General features: G+C 44.8%; 1 protein-coding gene across 3 annotated transcripts in view; it reads left to right on the top strand.

Moving 5' to 3' along the window:
• The window catches only part of PTK2B (protein tyrosine kinase 2 beta), a 126,383-nt gene that overhangs the window by 32,138 nt on the left and 79,633 nt on the right, over positions 1–14,612 (top strand). The window lies entirely within an intron of this gene.

Here is a 14,612-nt window from a genome sequence, read left to right as displayed (position 1 = left end):
AGAAACGGGGAGATAAGAGTGAAGTTAAGATGGATTTTCATCTTAATTTAAGAAATTCTTCACTTACGTAGTGGATTTTGCTTCTTATCTCCCTTTTCTGAGCATGCACAGAGTGGATTTGCTTAAGATAAGCAAAAAACGTCAGATAAGATCACTAATATATCAGGCCCCAGGTCAGCGATACTGCATTTGTACTGATGGTGTCAATTTTTATAATTATAAATCAAATTAAACCTGTTGGGAAACATGCATAAAACTATGTATAGTATATACCTTTCCATGTACTAAGCATGTACGTGCGAGAACATTTCAGAGGTTAGTGTGCCTTTATATAAACCATAAATAATTTTCTTAGTGGACAAAGATACATAATCCATAGATCTAACGTCCTGCTTCTTTATTCACAGACTCTAAGTTAATTTTTACTAATGTATGTATTTCTATAGCCTCTACATTCATCCTCTTCCAATCATATACTAATGCTGTCTTGTCATTACTTAGAAGATGTTTGCTTTAAGTATGCTTTAAATTGAAGCATCCCATAGTGAGGTTTCAGTTGTTGTATTATTATGTTATTAGAATATGGTTACTGAGCGCTGATCTTCCTCAGCTATCTGATTTCTTGGCCACGATTGGCAGGCAGTGTTATTGGCATACACCCTTCACCACCAACGGTACACTCTCCTCTCACCCTGTGCCATAACACAGTAACTAGTACAACAATAATTGTTCACTTAATACAGATAAGACCAGGAAGCAGGTGGTTACTGACTGTGAATCATTTCTAGATTTGAAACTGAAAGTTTTCGTCCTTGTTTTTTAATATCGATGAGTTCAGTTTTCCTATTTCTTAAAAGTTGTGTATACAAGCGAAGGAAGAGTGAGGTGCACGACAACTGTGCAACAGAAGTAAAAGCCGGGATGTATACAGTGTAGAGCGAAGGTGTCAGCAACTATTTTGAAGCCCAGAATGAGAAAGCACAGGCCATGAAATGGATAAGCTGCAACAAAACTCAGCACCATTGGTTGAAGGAAGATGTACTCCCAATCAGCGATCAGCGAACAACGACATAGAAGAATTGGAAGAAATTCAGTGTGGACAGCCGTAGTTATCTGGACTCTATAATACCATCGATCCCCAAAGTTCAGTAACTGTAGATAACCGGACACAGCAGATGCAGGAACTGAGAATATTTAGTAGTCCAGCACTAGATTGCAGCAAGTAGAACCAGACATATACAGGAAAGGAACAGACCACAGCAATAGTTCAGTGCTAGATAGCAGCCGGACACATCCAACACAGGTACGGAGCACAGCAATAGCTCAATGATAGATAGCAGCCGGACACATCCAACGCAGGTACGGAGCACAGCAATAGCTCAATGATAGATAGCAGCCGGACACAGCCAACGCAGGTACGGAGCACAGCAATAGCTCAATGATAGATAGCAGCCTGACACAGCAGACGCAGGAATGGAGCACAGCAATAGCTCAATGATAGATAGCAGCCGGACACATCCAACGCAGGTACGGAGCACAGCAATAGCTCAATGATAGATAGCAGCCGGACACATCCAACGCAGGTACGGAGCACAGCAATAGCTCAATGATAGATAGCAGCCGGACACAGCCAACGCAGGTACGGAGCACAGCAATAGTTCAGTGCTAGATAGCAGCCGGACACATCCAACGCAGGTACGGAGCACAGCAATAGCTCAGTGCTAGATAGCAGCCGGACACAGCCAACGCAGGTACGGAGCACAGCAATAGTTCAGTGCTAGATAGCAGCCGGACACATCCAACGCAGGTACGGAGCACAGCAATAGCTCAATGATAGATAGCAGCCGGACACATCCAACGCAGGTACGGAGCACAGCAATAGTTCAGTGCTAGATAGCAGCCGGACACAGCCAACGCAGGTACGGAGCACAGCAATAGCTCAGTGCTAGATAGCAGCCGGACACATCCAACACAGGGACAGAGCACAGCAATAGTTCAGTGCTAGATAGCAGCTGGACACAGCCAACGCAGGTACGGAGCACAGCAATAGCTCAGTGCTAGATAGCAGCCGGACACAGCCAACGCAGGTACGGAGCACAGCAATAGCTCAGTGCTAGATAGCAGCCGGACACAGCCAACACAGGTACGGAGCACAGCAATATCTCAGTGCTAGATAGCAGCCGGACACATCCAACACAGGTACGGAGCACAGCAATATCTCAATGATAGATAGCAGCCGGACACAGCCAACGCAGGTACGGAGCACAGCAATAGCTCAATGATAGATAGCAGCTGGACACATCCAACGCAGGTACGGAGCACAGCAATAGCTCAGTGCTAGATAGCAGCCGGACACAGCCAACGCAGGTACGGAGCACAGCAATAGCTCAGTGCTAGATAGCAGCCGGACACATCCAACACAGGTACGGAGCACAGCAATATCTCAGTGCTAGATAGCAGCCGGACACATCCAACACAGGTACGGAGCACAGCAATATCTCAATGATAGATAGCAGCCGGACACAGCCAACGCAGGTACGGAGCACAGCAATAGCTCAATGATAGATAGCAGCTGGACACATCCAACGCAGGTACGGAGCACAGCAATAGCTCAGTGCTAGATAGCAGCTGGACACATCCAACACAGGTACGGAGCACAGCAATAGCTCAGTGCTAGATAGCAGCCGGACACATCCAACACAGGTACGGAGCACAGCAATATCTCAATGATAGATAGCAGCCGGACACAGCCAACGCAGGTACGGAGCACAGCAATATCTCAATGATAGATAGCAGCCGGACACAGCCAACGCAGGTACGGAGCACAGCAATAGCTCAATGATAGATAGCAGCCAGACACAGCCAACGCAGGTACGGAACACAGCAATAGTTCAGTGCTAGATAGCAGCCGGACACAGCCAACGCAGGTACGGAGCACAGCAATAGCTCAATGATAGATAGCAGCCGGACACATCCAACGCAGGGACCGACCACAGCAATAGATCAGTGCTAGATAGCAGCCGGACACAGCCAACGCAGGTACGGAGCACAGCAATAGCTCAATGATAGATAGCAGCCGGACACATCCAACGCAGGGACCGACCACAGCAATAGATCAGTGCTAGATAGCAGCCGGACACAGCCAATGCAGGTACGGAGCACAGCAATAGCTCAATGATAGATAGCAGTCGGACACAGCCAACGCAGGTACGGAACACAGCAATAGTTCAGTGCTAGATAGCAGCCGGACACAGCCAACGCAGGTACGGAGCACAGCAATAGCTCAGTGCTAGATAGCAGCCGGACACATCCAACACAGGTACGGAGCACAGCAATATCTCAGTGCTAGATAGCAGCCGGACACATCCAACACAGGTACAGAGCACAGCAATATCTCAATGATAGATAGCAGCCGGACACAGCCAACGCAGGTACGGAGCACAGCAATAGCTCAATGATAGATAGCAGCTGGACACATCCAACGCAGGTACGGAGCACAGCAATAGCTCAGTGCTAGATAGCAGCCGGACACATCCAACACAGGTACGGAGCACAGCAATAGCTCAGTGCTAGATAGCAGCCGGACACATCCAACACAGGTACGGAGCACAGCAATATCTCAATGATAGATAGCAGCCGGACACAGCCAACGCAGGTACGGAGCACAGCAATATCTCAATGATAGATAGCAGCCGGACACAGCCAACGCAGGTACGGAGCACAGCAATAGCTCAATGATAGATAGCAGCCAGACACAGCCAACGCAGGTACGGAACACAGCAATAGTTCAGTGCTAGATAGCAGCCGGACACAGCCAACGCAGGTACGGAGCACAGCAATAGCTCAATGATAGATAGCAGCCGGACACATCCAACGCAGGGACCGACCACAGCAATAGATCAGTGCTAGATAGCAGCCGGACACAGCCAACGCAGGTACGGAGCACAGCAATAGCTCAATGATAGATAGCAGCCGGACACATCCAACGCAGGGACCGACCACAGCAATAGATCAGTGCTAGATAGCAGCCGGACACAGCCAATGCAGGTACGGAGCACAGCAATAGCTCAATGATAGATAGCAGTCGGACACAGCCAACGCAGGTACGGAACACAGCAATAGTTCAGTGCTAGATAGCAGCCGGACACAGCCAACGCAGGTACGGAACACAGCAATAGCTCAGTGCTAGATAGCAGCCGGACACAGCCAACACAGGTACGGAGCACAGCAATAGCTCAATGATAGATAGCAGCCGGACACAGCCAACGCAGGGACCGACCACAACAATAGTTCAGTGATAGATAGCAGCCGGACACAGCCAATGCAGGAACGGAGCACACCAATAGTTCAGTGCTAGATAGCAGCCAGATACAGCTAACGCAGGTATGGAGCACAGCAATAGCTCAATGATAGATAGCAGCCGGACACAGCCAACACAGGGACAGAGCACAGCAATAGTTCAGTGCTAGATAGCAGCCAGATACAGCTAACGCAGGAACGGAGTACAACAATAGTTCAGTGCTAGATAGCAGTCGGACACAGCCAACGCAGGAACGGAGCACAGCAATGGTTCAATGCTATATGGCTGCTGGACACAGCCAACGCAGAGACCGACCACAGCAATAGTTCAGTGCTAGATAGCAGCCGGACACAGCCCACACAGGAACGGAGCACAGCAATAGTTCCGTGCTAGATAGCAGCCGGACACAGCCAACACAGGAACGGAGCACAGCAATAGTTCCGTGCTAGATAGTAGCCGGACACAGCCAATGCAGGAACGGAGCACAGCAATGGTTCAGTGCTAGATAGCAGCCGGACACAGCCAACGCAGGAACGGAGCACAACAAGTATAGACTTTAACCACAGGTAGAACACAAAGGTTTAACGCTGGTACAGCGACATGTAGTAACAAGATAACCTAGTGCACACAGATTTCAGGCAGTAAAATAAATCACGTTAAAACCAATGCACAGTCAGAACGGCAGGCAGCGAGCAGCAGTAGTCAATACAGAGCAGGATCAGGATAGAGGTAACAGGGGACACTGGTCTGAGAGACTCAGTCATCTGGCCAGGGCTCCTTACACTGAATCTTATAAGCACAGGTAATCCCTCAGCATCAGAGTTCATCAAGACATCATCACATTAACCCTTGCTGTGCTTCTTTAGGCCCAAACCAGATTCCAATCTTTGAAAGATCTGTGACTCTTCTTGTATTGTACTTTCTTTGCAAACGTTCCTCCAGACCTCTGCTAAATCAGTTCATGACGGAAAGTATCCAACACAACCTGGACTAATATATCCCTCCAGTTTGTACAAATTCACTTTACTTGGTCCTAGAAATCCTTATTAAAGGTAATCTCATACTTGCCAAACTTTGGCAAGCTTTTCCTGGAGATCTCAGACAGGGGGGGCGTGGTTGGAGGGCTGGAGGGGCGGGGCGGTGTAATTTGCGCCATTTTGTCATTGAGTCATTGAGTCTCCCGGACACTCCGGGAGAGTTGGCAAGTATGGGTAATCTGCATTGTATTTTCTCAGACCTAGGCAGGCACAGCTAGACATTAAGTGTAAAAAGAATATTTGCCAAGTATTGGTCAAGAATATTGTTGGAATCCGAGTGAAACCAATTCCAGTAGCTTCGCTAGGTAAAGATATAGCCGAGAAACCAACCTGTCTGGGGAAATAACAAAATGGTGACAAGAATCTCAATCAATACCCTGAAAACGTTGGCTTGTCAGTTGCAAATTGTATCCTTGTCCATAACTGAATCATTGTCTGTTCTGTAATGATTCAATGTTTGTAAACAGCCCGGAGAAAGAATTGACTATCTCCTGTTCGTACTCTACATAGCATTGTGAAGAGTCATTTGTGTGTATTCAGAAAAACATTTGTAAGCTGCTTGATAGTTTGTGTCATATTATTGTGAAAATATCTCTCATATCCCAGGTCCCTGGCTTCATAGCCTCTGATAATTATGATTTATGATGGCAACATCAAAAACTTCCATCTTTTTTAAAGTGTACCTATTTCCTAGACACAATGGGAATTTTTAAGCAGAATTTTTTGTAGACTGAACTAATATTCCTGAAAATGCATTATATCAGTTTGCTATAAACTAGTGACATAGAGAAGACCGTTGTACTAAATTTGACCACCTACAACTTTGTATTGGACAGAAAAAAAAAATCACACATTGCTGTCATATGTTCAGATTTTAGATAGCTGAAAACAGGGTCATTAGTGGCTCTAACAATGCCTGGAAAAGCAAATGCTGTCTCCATCCTCTTCCATAATTCATTTTCATTAATAAAAAAAACAACTTTTACTTAAACTTCTTAGCCAGGTGGCATCTATGATCCTAATGATCCAGCACCAGTGTCCTCTCTTGCCCCCAAATATACTGTATGTTTTTCAAAGCATACATTGTGTGTGTGTGTGTGTGTGTGTGTGTGTATATACTGTGTGTGTGTGTGTGTGTGTGGGTGTATACATATATATATATATATATATATATACACACACATACACATACACACACACACACACAACATGTTCGACAAAAGTATTCGTGCGCTTGACCATTACACCAACAGGGACTGTAATGACATTGTATTCAAATACATATACTGTAATATGGAGTTGGTCTCCCTTTTGCAGTGATAACAGCTTCTACTCTTCTTGGAAGGCTCCACAAGATGTTGGAGTGCCTTTACATTCTGTAGAGCACTTATGAGGTCAGGCACTGATGTTGGACGAGAAGGCCTGGCTCACAATCTCTGTTCTAGTGTTTGATGGGGCTGAGGTCAGGGCTCTGTGTGGGCCAGTCAAGTTCTTCCCCACTGAACTCGCCAAACCATGTCTTTGAAGTCCTTGCTTTGTGCACTGGGGCACAGTCATGTTGGAATATAAAAGGGCCTTCCCCAAACTGTTGCCACACATTGTCTAAAATGACTTGATATACTGAAGCATTAAGATTGCCCTTCACTGGAGATAAGGGGCCTAGCCCAAACCCCGAAAAACACCCCCATACCATTATCCCTCCTGCACCAAACTTCACAGTTGGCATAATGCAGTCAGGCAGGTAATGTTCTCCCGGCATCCGCCAAACCCAGATTAGCCCATCTGACTGCCAAACAGAGAAGCGTGATTCGTCACTGCACAGAACACGTTTCCACTGCTCCACAGTCCAGTGTCAGTGTGCTTTACACCACTCCTTCTGACGCTTGGCATTGGTCTTGGTGATGTGAAGCTTGTATGCAGCTGCTCGCCCATGGAAACTTTCCATTAAGCTCCTGCTGCACAGTTTTTGTGCTTACATTAATGCCAGTGGAAGTTCAGAACTCTTCAGCTATAGAATCAGCAGAGTGTTGGTGACTTTTACGCACCATGCTCCTTAGCAGTCGTTGACCCCGCTCTGTGATTTTAGATAATAAGAGTTGCTGTTGTTCCTAAACGCTTCCACTTTCTAATAATATCACTTACAGTTAACCGTAGAATATCCAGATGGGATGAAATTTCACGAACCGTCTTATTGCAAAGGTGGCATCCTATCACAGTACCACGCATCCTATCACAGTACCACGCATCCTATCACAGTACCACGCATCCTATCACAGTACCACGCATCCTATTACAGTACCACACATCCTATCACAGTACCAGGCATCCTATCACAGTACCACGCATCCTATCACAGTACCACGCATCCTATCACAGTACCACGCATCCTATCACAGTACCACGCATCCTATCACAGTACCACGCATCCTATCACAGTACCACGCATCCTATCACAGTACCACCACGCTTGGAGTCACTGAGCTCTTCAGAACGACCCATTTTGTATCACAAATGTTTGCAAATGGAAACTGTACGGCTAGATGCTTGATTTTATACACCTCTGGCAATGGGTCTAATTAAAACGCCTCAATTCAATAATTAACAGGTATGGCCAAATACGTTTGTCCATATAGTGTATATATATCTATCGATTGATCCTATAGAGGAGTCTCACTGGCATTCTAAATGACCACAGTTTTCCAGCTATAAAATTGACCTGGATCTGATGCCAAATGACACATTAAAGTAAATGTAAAATGCTTTTCTCTTTCCAAGATGCTATATTTAGTGCATGATCTGCAAAAAAAAAAACAAGCCCGGACCCATTACAAGCCGGATACCTCTATAGGAGAGTGTATGTTTCTGGATTCCACAGACACCAGGGGGTAAATGTATCAATCTGCGGGTTCTTCAACACCCGCGTGTTCAGCCTCTTCCGCGATAAAATTTCAAGCGGCGCTGCATTGTAAAGGGAAGTTAACCCTTTACAATGCAGCGCCGCTTGAAATTTTATCACGGAAGAAGCTGAACACGCGGGTGTTGAAGAACCCGCAGATTGATACATTTACCCCCTGGTCACCAGGGAATACCTGTGAAATAAACCATTTTGAGGCCGGTCTGTATAGAGAGCTACGGTACTCTCAGAACTAGTATGATGTTGACTGTTGTAGTGTTTATGCCTTGTCTGTGTACAAATCACTGGATTCCCCAGCGACACAGGCTAAAAATGTAAAAATGTACATCTAGAGCGGCGGAACACTTCAACACGTCTTCTCTGCTTTTATCCAGATGTGTCAGCTACCCCCGGATGTTGTGCTTCATTTATAGGTGATGGTTTCAGCTGTACCTGCTTGTGTGGATCACGTGCCAGCCCTCGCTCTGCCGAACAGCTGAAGACATTTGACTGCCAATTATCAGGAAAAATGTGACACATTGCTGGGGTACAATTAGTTCCTTGAGTGTCGGATCCTTTTTCACTGCCAACGAGGCAGCTGGGAAGATGATAACAAATGGTGAGAATATTAACACTGCCGTTGCTAGAACCAGTACCTAGGGGAACGGGCTCTTGTCACAGAAATAACAGATATTAGATTGTTGGAGGCAGGGCATTCCAGCTACCAGACTTGTTTCTCAAAAACAAATAAACATAGCACAGTAGGTGGCCTATTTGTCAACCAATAATCCCGAAAAAGATTAAAGCATAGGAATAGTAACAAAACTGTTTTTTACTGGTCCCAGCCTCATTTGCAGATAGAGTCCCTATAGGTGTCTATGGGGACTGCGATTGTGTCCTAATCATCAGACTCCGAAATTAGAAGCTTGATCGTCTTAGTTAACGTCGTTTGAAGATGGGGAGAGCAAACGGCGGAATCTTCGGATCTCTCCCTGGTAAGCTTTGTGCTGTCTCCAACGCAAATTCAGCCGTAGGAACCTGTAAGTAAAGTGATCGCAATTGTGATAACTGCGTTCATCATCATCATCTATTTATTTATATAGCGCCACGAATTCTGCAGCGCTGTACAGAGAACTCGTTCACATCAGTCCCTGCCCCATTGGAGCTTACACTCTAAATCCCCTAACATACAAGCACACAGACCGAGAGAGACTAAAGGCAATTTGGCAGCAGCCAATTAACCTGCTAGTATGTTTTTGGATTGTGGGAGGAAACTGGAGCACCTGGAGGAAACCCACGCAAACACGGGGAGAACACAGAATCTCCTCACAGATAAGGCCATGGTTAGGAATCGAACTCATGACCCCAGTGCTGTGAGGCAGAGGTGCTGCCCACTGTGATAGACTCCTATTGGAGCCCGTTTCCCAGCTAATCAATTTTCATAACTTGCCATTTAATTAATTTATTTGTTGTGAAGGGGCACAGTGTGATGGTGAAGGGGCCTGAATACTTATTATGTTATTTTGACCTAACTACTTAAAAAAAATGTGACTACTCGGTAGCTATTTTGACTTAGGGGTGCCTATGAACCTCGAACTGAGAAAGTTTGGGAACCACTAGTATAGGATGAGACCCAAATAGTGTCAGCTCAAATGTTGGTGCAAAATGAAAATTCTTTTGATGAGTGAATATAGCCATGCGCTCCTTTGACTGTAAGGGACACCCCTATAAATGGTCCCTCTCCACCCGTGTATCTTATTGAAATAAGCAGGTGCTCCAGGATGCATTCTGCTGTACTCAGCAAAAAGCAGGTGCTCCAGGATGCATTCTGCTGTACTCAGCAAGGAACGTTCTTATTTCACTAAGCTCCTCCCCTCCACCTCTGAAAATTTCTGCTCCTCTGCAAAGGTCCTCAGCGTTCTCCATAAACCCATGTGCATTAGTGTAACTCTAGGCATACTTACACAAAGTGCTCAGTGCGACTAAAGCTGATTTGGCATGTGCATCTGCCAGCCCTGAACCATTTTTCATGGGAATACAGCTTGTCAATTCACAGAGTATTTCAGTGAGCTCTCTATTTCCTAGTGAATTAATAGGCTGCATTCTCATAATGCACAAAATTTGCTGCAATTTGAGTTCTCGAGACACCCTTCTCTCTAGCATCCCACCACATTACAGCATAAGGATGTCTATAAAAATGTCAATAACGTGTTATAACAGGTACTGCAGCCAGATACTTTGTTTAGAATTTGTTGCAGGGTTAATTAAGCATTATTTATATTATCATGTGGCCACTAGGGGCGCTGTACTGCAGCCAGTGGTTCATGTTGTAAAGTGCTCCCTCATTATACTGCGAACTCCGGTCCCTAGGGCAGTCCTGGACAACCTGCGGCTCTACAGGTGAAACTACAAGTCCCAGCCTGCCCTGCTAGCAATCAGCTGGCTATCTACTGGCAAAACATTGCTGGAGAGCCACAGGGAGGGCATCACATATAACGCAACTCATATTAATAAATGTACATGTTTAAAATATTATATTATTTAAAAGCAAACTTATAGAAAGATAAAGTGGACTGTAAATCAGACTACGTTATCATTTGCTGGATTGTAGGATAAGACGGTCCGTGCTTGTTCTGTAAGCTCAGCAGGTTGTTATAGAGGCAGAGGAAGTTCACACAGACATAGAAATATTTCAGTAATATATTTGGCCCTTGTATTTTGCTAGTAAAGAACAGTATGAACTAACTGCTGTACGTGAAACGGCAGCTGCACTGTATTATATTGTTACTAGGCTCCGAGCGCTGCATTTAGTTTATCTCAGTACTTAGTGCCCATGTTGTGCTGTACTCTGTCAGCTCTCCTCTGATAGACTTACATTACAGATAACGTACCTGTGTAAATAAACGGAGAGGACGGTCCCAGGCACTACATGGGAAGCACAGGATATATATTTACATAATACCAAGTTCCCGCCTTCAGGCTTTACTTAACAGGAAAAGTACAATCAAAATGTCAGTGTCAAGTGGAGTTTATTATGTGGAAATAATATCCAGTCTTTTACTTATTTATAATGCACGATTCTTCCCGTCTGCGGGATCCACACGTCCCAACTGTCCTGATTTCAGTGGGACAGTCCCGGTTTTATGGCTCTGTGTGTAAATGCAACCTAGTTAAAGCACTAGGAGCCCTCTGGAGATGAGGCCATTATTCCCCACTCCCACTGAGCCCCAACTCTGCATTTTGCTCTCCCATATACTAATCCCCGGTCACCAGAATCAAACAGGGAGAACTGTTGTCGAAATTGCTGGAGAGAGGAATTAATCCTAGATGCCTACTCTCCTTGAAATGTCCAAGAGACAGTGGCAGATCCAGGGGGGAGGAGGGGGGGGGGCGATTAGGGCAATCGCCCCCCCTAGCAACAGTGGCAGCTCACTATACTGATGTCCCCGGCGGCTGACAGACAGGCAGAGAATCCTGTACTTCCGCTCTGATTGTGTTTTAACACAATCAGGGCCGGATTAAGGGAATGGAGGCCCCTGGGCTAAGGGCGCCTCCATTCCCCCGTGAGACCCCCAATGTGAGCCGTCCCCCGTGAGGTTCCCCCAAGCACTTACCAGTCACTGCTGTCCTCCTTCTGCGGCGCGCTGTAAGCTCCTAACTGAGGAGATCTCGCGAGAGTGAACTCTCGAGATATCTTCAGTAAGCAGATTACTGAGCGCCGGGGACGGATGACTGCAGTGACAGTGCTGAAGACTTTGTAGGGCCCCCTGGATGCCCGAGGACCCTGGGCTATAGCCCAGTTAGACCTCGGGTTAATACGGCCCTGAACACAATCAGTGCGGCCGAGCTGTATTATCTGCTTACCTGTCAGTCGCCGGGATCACCAGTATAGTGAGCTGCCGCTGGAAGCCCCATGCTTCTATTAGGGAAAAAGCGTGTCCCCACCCCCCTACACTTTAGAAAAAATTCTAGACCTGCCCCTGCCAAGAGTCGAGCAGATTAGGGTGAGTTACGGACACCCGGAACATCAGGAAATAATCCTGGAAACGCACTTAACTGTCTGCAAGCATAATGACATCATCAAGCCTCACCCAACGGACGCAGATAAAGCTGCATTAATCAATGCTTTTGCTTTATTCTAGAGCCTGTGGGGTGTCCAGGACAAAGTGGGGGGAAATTATCTCCGGGTTCTGGTCGAGGTGGAAGAATAGATATTTAATGATGGATGACCGATTGCTCGGTGATACACCATATCTAACGTAATACAGACATAGCATAAGGTGATTCTAATAAAGTGGAATAAGATAGACTAAGATAGACTAGTTAGTTTAGAGCAGGGGTCAGGGAACTTTTTTTACCTTTTATCCCCAAATATATTTAGATATGTCGACGTTACACCCTTGATTTGAAAGGAAGGAAATCATATATTAGTGATTATTGGAATTCAAAATTTTAGTGAATCTATTCAAAATTTCTTTTAAAGCTTCAACTTCAAAACTTCAGGTTTTTCCACTGCAGCTCTGTGAAAAAGGAAATTATAGCTTCATATTAATTTCCTCCTATATTGGAAGCTGCTGAAACCACTGGCCACAACTATATGACAGTAACTATGTGGCGAAAAGCTCAAATGGCAAAGCAAAACCTGTTGGTTACTTCCTTTTCTGTGAAATAACTGGAAATAACTGGCCATGCACAGTATGTACAGTATGTCTCTATGCAAGGGAACAGTGATTGTATGGAAATATGTATTTATAATACATCTTTATTTGGGTAATGCTTATGTACATGAGGAACAATTTAAAGCGGTGTCAGGGAACTTTTTTAACTTTTACCCCCAAATATATTTAGATACGCCGACATTACCCCCTTGATTTGAAAGGAAGGAAATCATATATTATTAATTATTGGAATTCAAAATTTTATTGAATCTATTCAAAATTTCTTTGAAAACTTCAACTTCAAAACTTCAGGTTTTGGAGAAATGATGTTGCTTCATTTTTGATACGAGAGCATCAATATTGGGGCATTTTGATGTCAGAGCAATTTGGACACAGTCTTCAGCATCCAATCGACCTCTCTGCTCTCTGGAAATTCCTTGTTCGCAAAGGTAGGTTGTTGCAAAAGACAGCAACTTTTTGACTGCCTCCTCATGTGCAATTTTGATGCCTTTGCAGCTGCTGACATCCAAAAATATGACAGATCTGCTTTGTTTTCAAATGCAATACGTGCTTCATTATTGCCTCAAGGCTCAAGAAGTGCCTCTGCCAACCCTTGAGGCTCTTCTGGTACAACAGCAATTTCACATTTAAAGGGGTCTACAATCCAACTGACAGCATGTGAATCGGCAGCAATACCCACAGGAATTTCATTTTTACCCCATTTGGGGTAATTTACCCCTGTTCCCTGTCCACTGGTTTAGAGAGTAGAAGAACAATATGGTTTAGAGAGTATCATTGAGAGACGAGGGAGAGGTCCAACATTTTGACATGGGGATAGGTGTCCGTTGTTGACAGACAAGCTGTATAGTGTTGGATTGAGGTGTGTGTGGTGGACAACTGTAGAAGAATAGCCAGACAGAGCAAAACAATAGTACGTTTAGGTTACTGAGGAACGTAAATACAGCAGATAATAGATAGTAGAACAGTTATTAACAGTGTGCAAAGAGCTTCCTCCATTCAAAGCAATGCCTGGGAACCTGGATGTCACACAAAAACCTCCATCCACCCTTCAGGTCCTAAGCTTCCTTTTTTTTAGAATATATTTTGTTTTCATAAATATTTTCCCTCCCCCTCCCCCTGGGCTTCACACCTCTCCCTTCTTCCCTCTCCCTATTCACTGCTGCTACTTCTTCCTCTTTGCTTCTCCCCATCCAAACTACCACCCAAAATCCCTGGTTGACAATCATCATTTGTCTACAAGCTTCCATTAAGTATTTATTTTTATTTTTGTAATCTTGTTAGTGTCTTTACACATATTTGTTAGTTTTCCACGTTTTACATTTCTGTTTATTTTATTTTTACTGTCATAGATCTCTGGATATTTTTTTTCATGTCTCAAAATATTACTGTAAGATTTTTCAACCTTGCCATAAATAAAGTTTAAAAAACAAAACAAGCCTAAAACAAAACAAGGCAAGAAGAAGAAAGGCATGTGGCCAGGTGCCAGATATAAGGGTACAGAGATTGTGATACAGAAGAAGACCCCTTTAAAACAGTTTGCATGTCAGAGGCTATAACTAGTGTGGACACAAAATAATGAGCAGAGAAAATGAGAAGATTTATTATAATTACTAGAATTAAAATTGAAAAATGTCCTTGATGTTGTCCTCTTTGGCATTGTCTTGGTGCTAGTTGGAGTCACTGGAGTGTGGAGAGTTCTCTTG

This window comes from Mixophyes fleayi, chromosome 3 (genome assembly GCF_038048845.1).
Source record: "Mixophyes fleayi isolate aMixFle1 chromosome 3, aMixFle1.hap1, whole genome shotgun sequence".
Classification (NCBI taxonomy): Eukaryota; Metazoa; Chordata; class Amphibia; order Anura; family Limnodynastidae; genus Mixophyes; species Mixophyes fleayi.
This window is presented reverse-complemented; position numbering and strand designations above follow the sequence as displayed.